Consider the following 8048-nt stretch of genomic DNA (forward strand, 5'->3'; position numbering starts at 1 on the left):
AATTTTAACCAATCAGAGAGCAGGGTTTTCAATAATGCCCTGAATTTTACTGCTTTAGCCTATAATTCATATTATATCGCATATGATATTAATCTAGTGGCTAATTGATATCTTTTGATACATTCAGTTACATTGGGATAGTATTGTTAGTTATAGTGGGAGTACAGCGGTGCTGAGTTCTCTGTAGGGAGGCCCTGTGGGTGACATTTGAGTGACCACAGACAACTGTGGTTAGAGCTGATGTATCCATAAGAGGCTATGGCATCAATTTGGATTAATAAGGAGCTCTGAGATCGTTCCAGAAGACAAGCCATATTAGGTTATTCTCTGTATGGAGACATGGGCAGTTACTTATCAGATATGACCTCAGCTTCAAGATGTGGGACCTTATCTGGTAATAGAGTTAGTGGTAGAAAGAGCTGACTAAGGAATATTATCCAGATAAATATCTAGCAGCGTGCAGCTAGTGGAGGACAGAAAAGACAGAGGAGTTACACAAAGTGGAAGACAGAGGGATTACACCAGGAGGAGGACAGAGGGATTACACCAGGAGGGGGACAGAGGGATTACACCAGGAGGAGTACAGAGGGATTACACCAGGAGGAGGACAGAGGGATTACACCAGGAGAAGGACAGAGGGATTACACCAGGAGGAGGACAGAGGGATTACACCAGGAGGGGGACAGAGGGATTACACCAGGAGGGGGACAGAGGGATTACACCAGGAGGAGGACAGAGGGATTACACCAGGAGGAGGACAGAGGGATTACACCAGGAGGAGGACAGAGGAGTTACACAAAGTGGAGGACAGAGGGATTACACCAGGAGGAGGACAGAGGGATTACACCAGGAGGGGGGGCAGAGGGATTACACCAGGAGGGGGACAGAGGGATTACACCAGGAAGACAGAGGGATTACACCAGGAGGGGGACAGAGGGATTACACCAGGAGGAGGACAGAGGGATTACACCAGGAGGAGGACAGAGGGATTACACCAGGAGAAGGACAGAGGCATTACACCAGGAGGAGGACAGAGGGATTACACCAGGAGGAGGACAGAGGGATTACACCAGGAGGGGGACAGAGATTACACCAGGGGGAGGACAGAGGGATTACACCAGGAGGAGGACAGAGGGATTACACCAGGAGGAGGACAGAGGGATTACACCAGGAGGAGGGACAGAGGGATTACACCAGGAGGGGGACAGAGGGATTACACCAGGAGGGGGACAGAGGGATTACACCAGGAGGAGGACAGAGGGATTACACCAGGAAGACAGAGGGATTACACCAGGAGGGGGACAGAGGGATTACACCAGGAGGAGGACAGAGGGATTACACCAGGAGGAGGACAGAGGGATTACACCAGGAGAAGGACAGAGGCATTACACCAGGAGGAGGACAGAGGGATTACACCAGTGGGGGGGGGACAGAGGGATTACATCAGGGGGAGGACAGAGATTACACCAGGGGGAGGGACAGAGGGATTACACAAGGAGGAGGAAGAGGGATTACACAAGGAGGAGGACAGAGGGATTACACCAGAAGGATTTGAGAGGGATAACACCAGGATAAAGATGGAATCAGGTTTAACATCATGATGTTAATATTAAATACAAGGATTCCACTCAGGAACTGAATATTATGCAACCATTTTGACAATATCATAATTTAATTGATGTCACTGCCATTTTGTATTATTTTTGTATGTGAGTATTTGTCTTCAAAATAAATGTTTCTTTTTATGTGCTGAGACCTGTTATGCTGGGTTAACCGATTGAAAGAGAAATAATTACATTTCAACTATATAAACTAAACTATATACATTTGATAAGCAGTAGGCAACAACCTACTACTGGAATGGTATCATACCCAACAGGACTAGAAGCCCCAACGTAGGCTGCAGCCCTTACAGTGTGAGTTTAGCCCTTGTAGCTAATCTAGCTATTGTATTGTATGTCTTTATTTGTATAGCGCCATTAATGTACATAGCGCTTCACAGTAGTAATACACCGGGGTAAACATATAAATAACAAATAATAAATACATATAAATACCAGGTCATGGGAATAAGTGCTTCAGGGCAAACGTAACATTTAGGAAGAGGACTCCCTGCTCCGAGGAGCTTACAATCTAATTGGTATGTAGGAGGAACGTACAGAAACAGTAGGAGGGAAGCATATTAGCATATCGCACAGGTATCTCAGGTGTGCTCCACAAGGAACATTAAACTTTCAACCAAGAAGTAGAAGTGGTCTGTTTTTAAAGGAAGACAGGGGGCGGGAGCTCATACAGGTTTAAGCCCCCATGTTGTTGCTAAATGACGGATATGCACAAAGTGGCTACAGGATAACAGAACAGGGACAAAAATATTCACTGTTCTATCTGCCAGACACATACTGAATTGAAATACTTTATTTAAAAATAAATAAAACTATACAAACTGCAGGAAGGGATCCCACTGTCTTCCCACAGAAAGCAAAGTGTTATTGGGTTGACAAGTGTAAGGTATGGTGTCAGACCCAACAGGATCAGAAGTTGAACTCACACTACCTCTGTTATTCAGGACAACAGCTCTAGCAGTGTGAGCTAAACAAGCTGATGACTAGCACCACTGTCACAGTATACTTAGTTTTGGGCTCTACTTCTCATTGAGTGCTCATACCTATACAAAGCACTGTACCCTTTCCTGGGATAGAGAAGCTTTCAAGGTTACATTAAAAAGAAAATTGGTATCACATGGAGGTATGCTAGACAGTGTGCACTGCTAGCCATCAGCTGGTTTAGCTCACACTGCTAGAGCAGTGGTTCTAGTCCTGTTGGGTATAACAGCATTTCAGTCATTAGGTTGGTACCTTAAGCTTATCAAATATATAAAGTTGGTATGGAAATCCTTTTAGGAAGTGTGGGACGGGACTCATTTAAATATACTTTGCATACCCATTAGCATATCTCCCAGCCAGGCACCTCAGGTGGGCTCCTTTTTCAGCACAGGCATGTCTCCCTCATTTATTAATTTATTTGGAATTACGTTTGAGGGGATATATATATATAGAACTGGAGACACCCCTTCCTTGTTCCTCCTTCCTCCTTCCTTGTTCCTCCTCATGCCAATCCATAGTTTGATCAAATAATGTAAAATAAATCTTAAATGCTTGTATAAAAGCACATTCATCGAGCAGGGTTAGAAAATACACAAACATAACAAGGCTTATTGCTCTGAAGGAAACAAAAAACAGAGGCAGAATAACAATATTCGTTTTTTTCTTGTATAGCCTGAGGCACGGGGAGATAAAGTGACTTGTCCAAGACACAAGAAGCTAATACCAGGATTTGAACCAGCTCCCCTGCTTCAAACTGAGAACTTATTATGCACTGTGTCACAATAACCCTAACATTTAGTTATTTTCTATTTACAACTCAACCCCCTTATATCGCTGTGCTTGGGTTCCAAAGAATCACATCGCGCTATAAGCGGATCGCGTTAGAAATAATGTACAATTGTATGCATTGTACAATAAAGTATTTAAGACCACCAATAATCGTGTTGTAAAGTCTTCATAAATACGAAAATTGGGAGCCCCGCGTGCATCACGTTAGAAGCGGACCCGCGTTGTAACGGATCGCGTTATAACGGGGTTGAGCTGTATCTATTTTCTATAGAGCTTCAATTATATTGATTATGGTGGTTTATGTTTTCAAGGTAAGGAGAAAACGTGTGTGTGGAAGAGGGTATGGTGTGGGTATTCTTGGGGAGGGGTGTGAATAGTGGGAGCATAATGGGGAGGAGGGTATGGTGTGGGTATTCTTGGGGAGGAGGGTGTGAGGTGGGAGTGTATTGTGGGGTTATTGTGGGGATATGGGTTGTATTGTGAGGGAGGATGTGTATTGTGGGGGTGTTAGAAATCCATTTATTATATTAAAATGTATGAATGAGAACTTCTATCAAGACAATTGAATGTGAATATGTTTTAAGGTTTAGAAACTCATATGTAAGCCAAAAGAGCTGAATTCTAGTAAAGGTTTAATGCTTAACAGATGTTAGAGGTTGGCTTAAGGATAGGATTTCAAGGCCTAGTATGAAATTTGAGCGTGAAGTAGTTTGGAGTTTCTTTGTTACAGAGAAGCCACGAGGAGAAAGGGGGCAGAGTTAGTGATCAATAAATACAGTTGTATTTGAAAGAGCATGCTCTCTTTCCAAGACCACTCTCTGCATGTAACACCAGCCACATGTGAGTGGGCAAAGGTTTCTCTATCATTGGGCTCAGATGCAGGTTGTCATCATTGATTGAACTTTCATCTGTTAGTAACATTGTGAGGATAAACTAACTTTGTCTGCTGAACAGCAATCTCCTGACGCATTGGAATCTTTATGAACAAGAAATAATAAGTGGAAGTATTATTTTACAGAGGACTATGGTGGTGGAGAGAGAGAGCGAGAGAGAGCGAGAGAGAGCGAGACAAGAGCGAGAGAGAGAGAGAGAAAGGGGTGGGTGGGAAAGGTAGCCACCACTACGGATTTCACCTGGAGACTACGGGTTTTGGCCACGTATCTCCGGGCTACGGTTTTTACCTAGTAAACCTCCGGGTGGTGGCAACCTTGGGCAGGTGGTGGTGGCGGCAACATCTCCCGGCATTTTCCCCCCTGTAAATACTGGCAATATGGCTGCGCGGTGGCAAATGGCGCCGCGTTGCCATGCCAGTGGGAACGCCATGTGACATAACAGCAAAACGTGACGCCCGTTGCCATGACAACAAGACACTATGTGACGTCATGCGGCTCCACATTGTCATGGCAACGTTACGTCGCGTGACGTTCTGATGTCACCTACAGTCCCTTTGTCATAGCAACGCAGCGGCATTTGACACCGCGCAGCCATATTGAAGTGATTTGCAGGGGGAAGATGCCGGGAGGACACCAGAGGTAAGTGCTTTATTTTTTTTTAAATAATCTCCGGGTTGGACTTCAGTCGAAGGTGGCAACCCCGTGGGTGGGGGGAGAGTTAGACAGTGGGACGGTGAACAAGAGAGGAAGGGGGAGAGAGAGAGGGAGGAAAGAGAGAGGGGTAAAAGAGAGAGAGAGAGGGGGGAGAGAGAGTGAGAATGGTGTAGAGTCTCCCTTCTCCCCTCTCTTAGAGCCACCTACCGGGATTCTGTTTCACCGGGATTCTGTTTCCACTTCTCTAGAGACTCCTCTGGATGGGGAGAGGTAGAGTGGGGATGGAGAGAGGGAGAGAGGGAGAGAGAGGGGATGGAGAGAGGGAGAGAGAGGGGATGGAGAGAGAGGGAGAGAGGGGGATGGAGAGAGGGAGAGAGGGGGGTGGAGAAAGGGAGAGGGAGGGGATAGAGGGGCGGGGATAGTCGGAGCGGTGATATATAAGAGTAACGGTTACATATTTTTAATAAGGAAAGCTAAAAAATAAAAGTGTACACATGGGTTATAGTGACTATTTATTCTGTTCTGGTGCGACCCGAGTCTTGCTATCGGACATAAGAATTGGGCCCCCAAGCTGAGTTTGACGGCTCTTTTGTTAACAAGTGTTAATTACTGAACAAGTCTGAGTCACACTGAGTATGACTCAAAATATTCTCCGCTGCTTTTGTTGGCAGTGTGGTCAGAGAGGATAACACCTAGGAGAATTAATTTTAATTGCATAGCAATTAATTCTGAACCTCTTCCCTGTTGGCACAAAATGTGCTCTGTCTATAAATTGAGGGGTTTTGTTAAAATATATGTACAGTCATCTGTTCCTTAGCAGGTCTTAAAATTAAGTAAATACAACCCTCAGATGAACAACAACACATGACATATTACACAATATGTCATGTGTTGTTGTTCATCTGATGTTGTATTTACCTAATTTTTAAAACCTGCTAAGGAACAGATGATTGTTATTATGTCCTGATATGTAAAACCATGGAATTTCAAAGAGGTGTACTTCTTTCTTTTTCACGTGCCTGTACATTGCTACATTTAAACATTGAAGTAAGTGTGGTGTAATGATTGAGCCACCTGTGCTAAAGCAGGAATATCCTGTAAACCCGTCCAGTTGGTGGCCCTTGAGGACTGGAGTTGCCCATTCCCTGACCTATACGAACACATTCGATTTAAATAACTAATGAAAAGGTGTGTTGTGTTTCACATATTTTAACATGGTGCTTTCCATCTGTGATACATCTGTGATACATCTGTGATACATATCTATGATATGCAGAGATGCAGGAACCACATAATAAAATTAAGGGAGTGACGGCCAGGTTAACCCCCTTTCCCCCCCCCCCTTCCTGCCCCCCATCTCTGCCATACTATACGCTGCCTACACAGTGGCTCTGAAAATCAATAGCAGCCATATAACGTCCATAGCAAAATAGTCATCAAGGTTGGCATATCTATTGAGTTCAGCGTATTTTTTGATGCTGTGATGGGTGCTCTTATACTTAATTATAGGCTAAAGCAGTAAAATTCAGGGCATTACTGAAAACCCCCTCCAATCAGTAACGCCCGGAATTTAAGCAGCAGAATGTGTAGTTTTCAATGTGTTTATTTCCAGCCAATCAGCTTTCAGAACAGCTGAGACAGGGCAGGGGATTCGTCTGCTTGAAGTAACAGCTCTGAGACAGGGCAGGGGATTGGTCAGGAGGTATCAGCCATGGGTTGACTCCTCCCCCTCCCGAGCAGACTGAGATTTTCTGAGCAGATTCAGTTGAATTGGAGGGAGAGGGGAGAACGGGGGGAGGGGAGGGGGGGGACGGCGGGGAGGGGAGGAGGGACGGGGGAGGGGAGGAGGGGACGGGGGGAGGGGGGTCTGCAAAATAAGGAAGTGGCTGTCTGCAGTTTCTTTGTGCCTGCAGTTTGTGTGTGTGTGTGTGTCAGTAGCAGTGTGTGTGTGCTGTGCTGTTGTATATCTGTGTAGAGGTGCTGTGTGTGTGTATAGAGCTCCAGTGTGTGTGTGTGTCAGTGTCAGCAGCAGTGTTTATGGGTGTAGCATGTGTGTGTAGCAGTAGTGTGTGTGTAGAGGTGCTGTGTATAGAGGTTGCAGTGTTGTGTGTGTATGGTGTGTGTGTAGAGGTGCTGTGTTGTGTATAGAGGTGCTCTGTTGTGCTGTGTTGTGTGTAGAGGTGGGTGGGGAGTGTAAAGTTTAGTAAGTGGTTGCATTTTTATTGTGGCTGCAGTGTGTGTGTGTGTGTGTGTGTTGTGTTGTATGTGTTGCAGTAGTTTGTGTGTGTGTAGAGCTGATGTGTGTGTGTGTTTGTGTGGCAGTGTCAGCAGCAGTGTTTATGGGTGTAGCATGTGTGTGTAGCAGCAGAGTTTGTGCGTGTAGAGCTGCTTTGTTGTTTGTGTGTGTAGAGCTGGTGTGTGTGTGTGTGTGTGTGTGTGTGTGTGTGTGTGTGTGTGTGTGTGTGTGTGTGTGTGTGTGTGTGTGTGTGTGTGTACACAGGAGTTGGCAGTGTGTGGATATAGATATCTGCAGTGTAAGCGTATATAGAGGTGGTTTCATGTATTTACCATTTTATTTTTAATAAAAAAAATATTTTAACTATACAAAAAGTATCTATTATTTATGAAAAAAGCCTACATTTAGCCTATAATAGTAATAATCCCCTCGGAACAGGGCATTACTGGTTCTCTAAAATGGCAGAACCTACAACTAATTTATTCAAAAAGTCAACAAGCTTTCTGTTCTTAAACTACACATATACAGTACTATAAACATTTTCCAAATGAAATCCATATAATTCTGACAAGTGTTTAACAGACCTGGATCACCCTTAATCATCTTCATCCACTGTGTTCAGTCACTATATTGTATCAAAAATACAGAATATGACTGACACACACACACACACACACACACACACACACACACACGTTATGGTGGGTAAAAAAAAGTGACACAAACCCTCCACAACAAAGCATATAGCAAATGGATATATTACTGTATGCTCATTTGCATGATCTTAGAGAGGTTTGCAACCCCGCCTTTTCACCATTATCACCCCAGCACACAGCACTTCCACTGCAGCAAGGGATTCTGGGAAATGACATA

The sequence above is a fragment of the Ascaphus truei genome, chromosome 17, assembly GCF_040206685.1.
Source record: "Ascaphus truei isolate aAscTru1 chromosome 17, aAscTru1.hap1, whole genome shotgun sequence".
In the NCBI taxonomy this organism is placed as follows: Eukaryota; Metazoa; Chordata; class Amphibia; order Anura; family Ascaphidae; genus Ascaphus; species Ascaphus truei.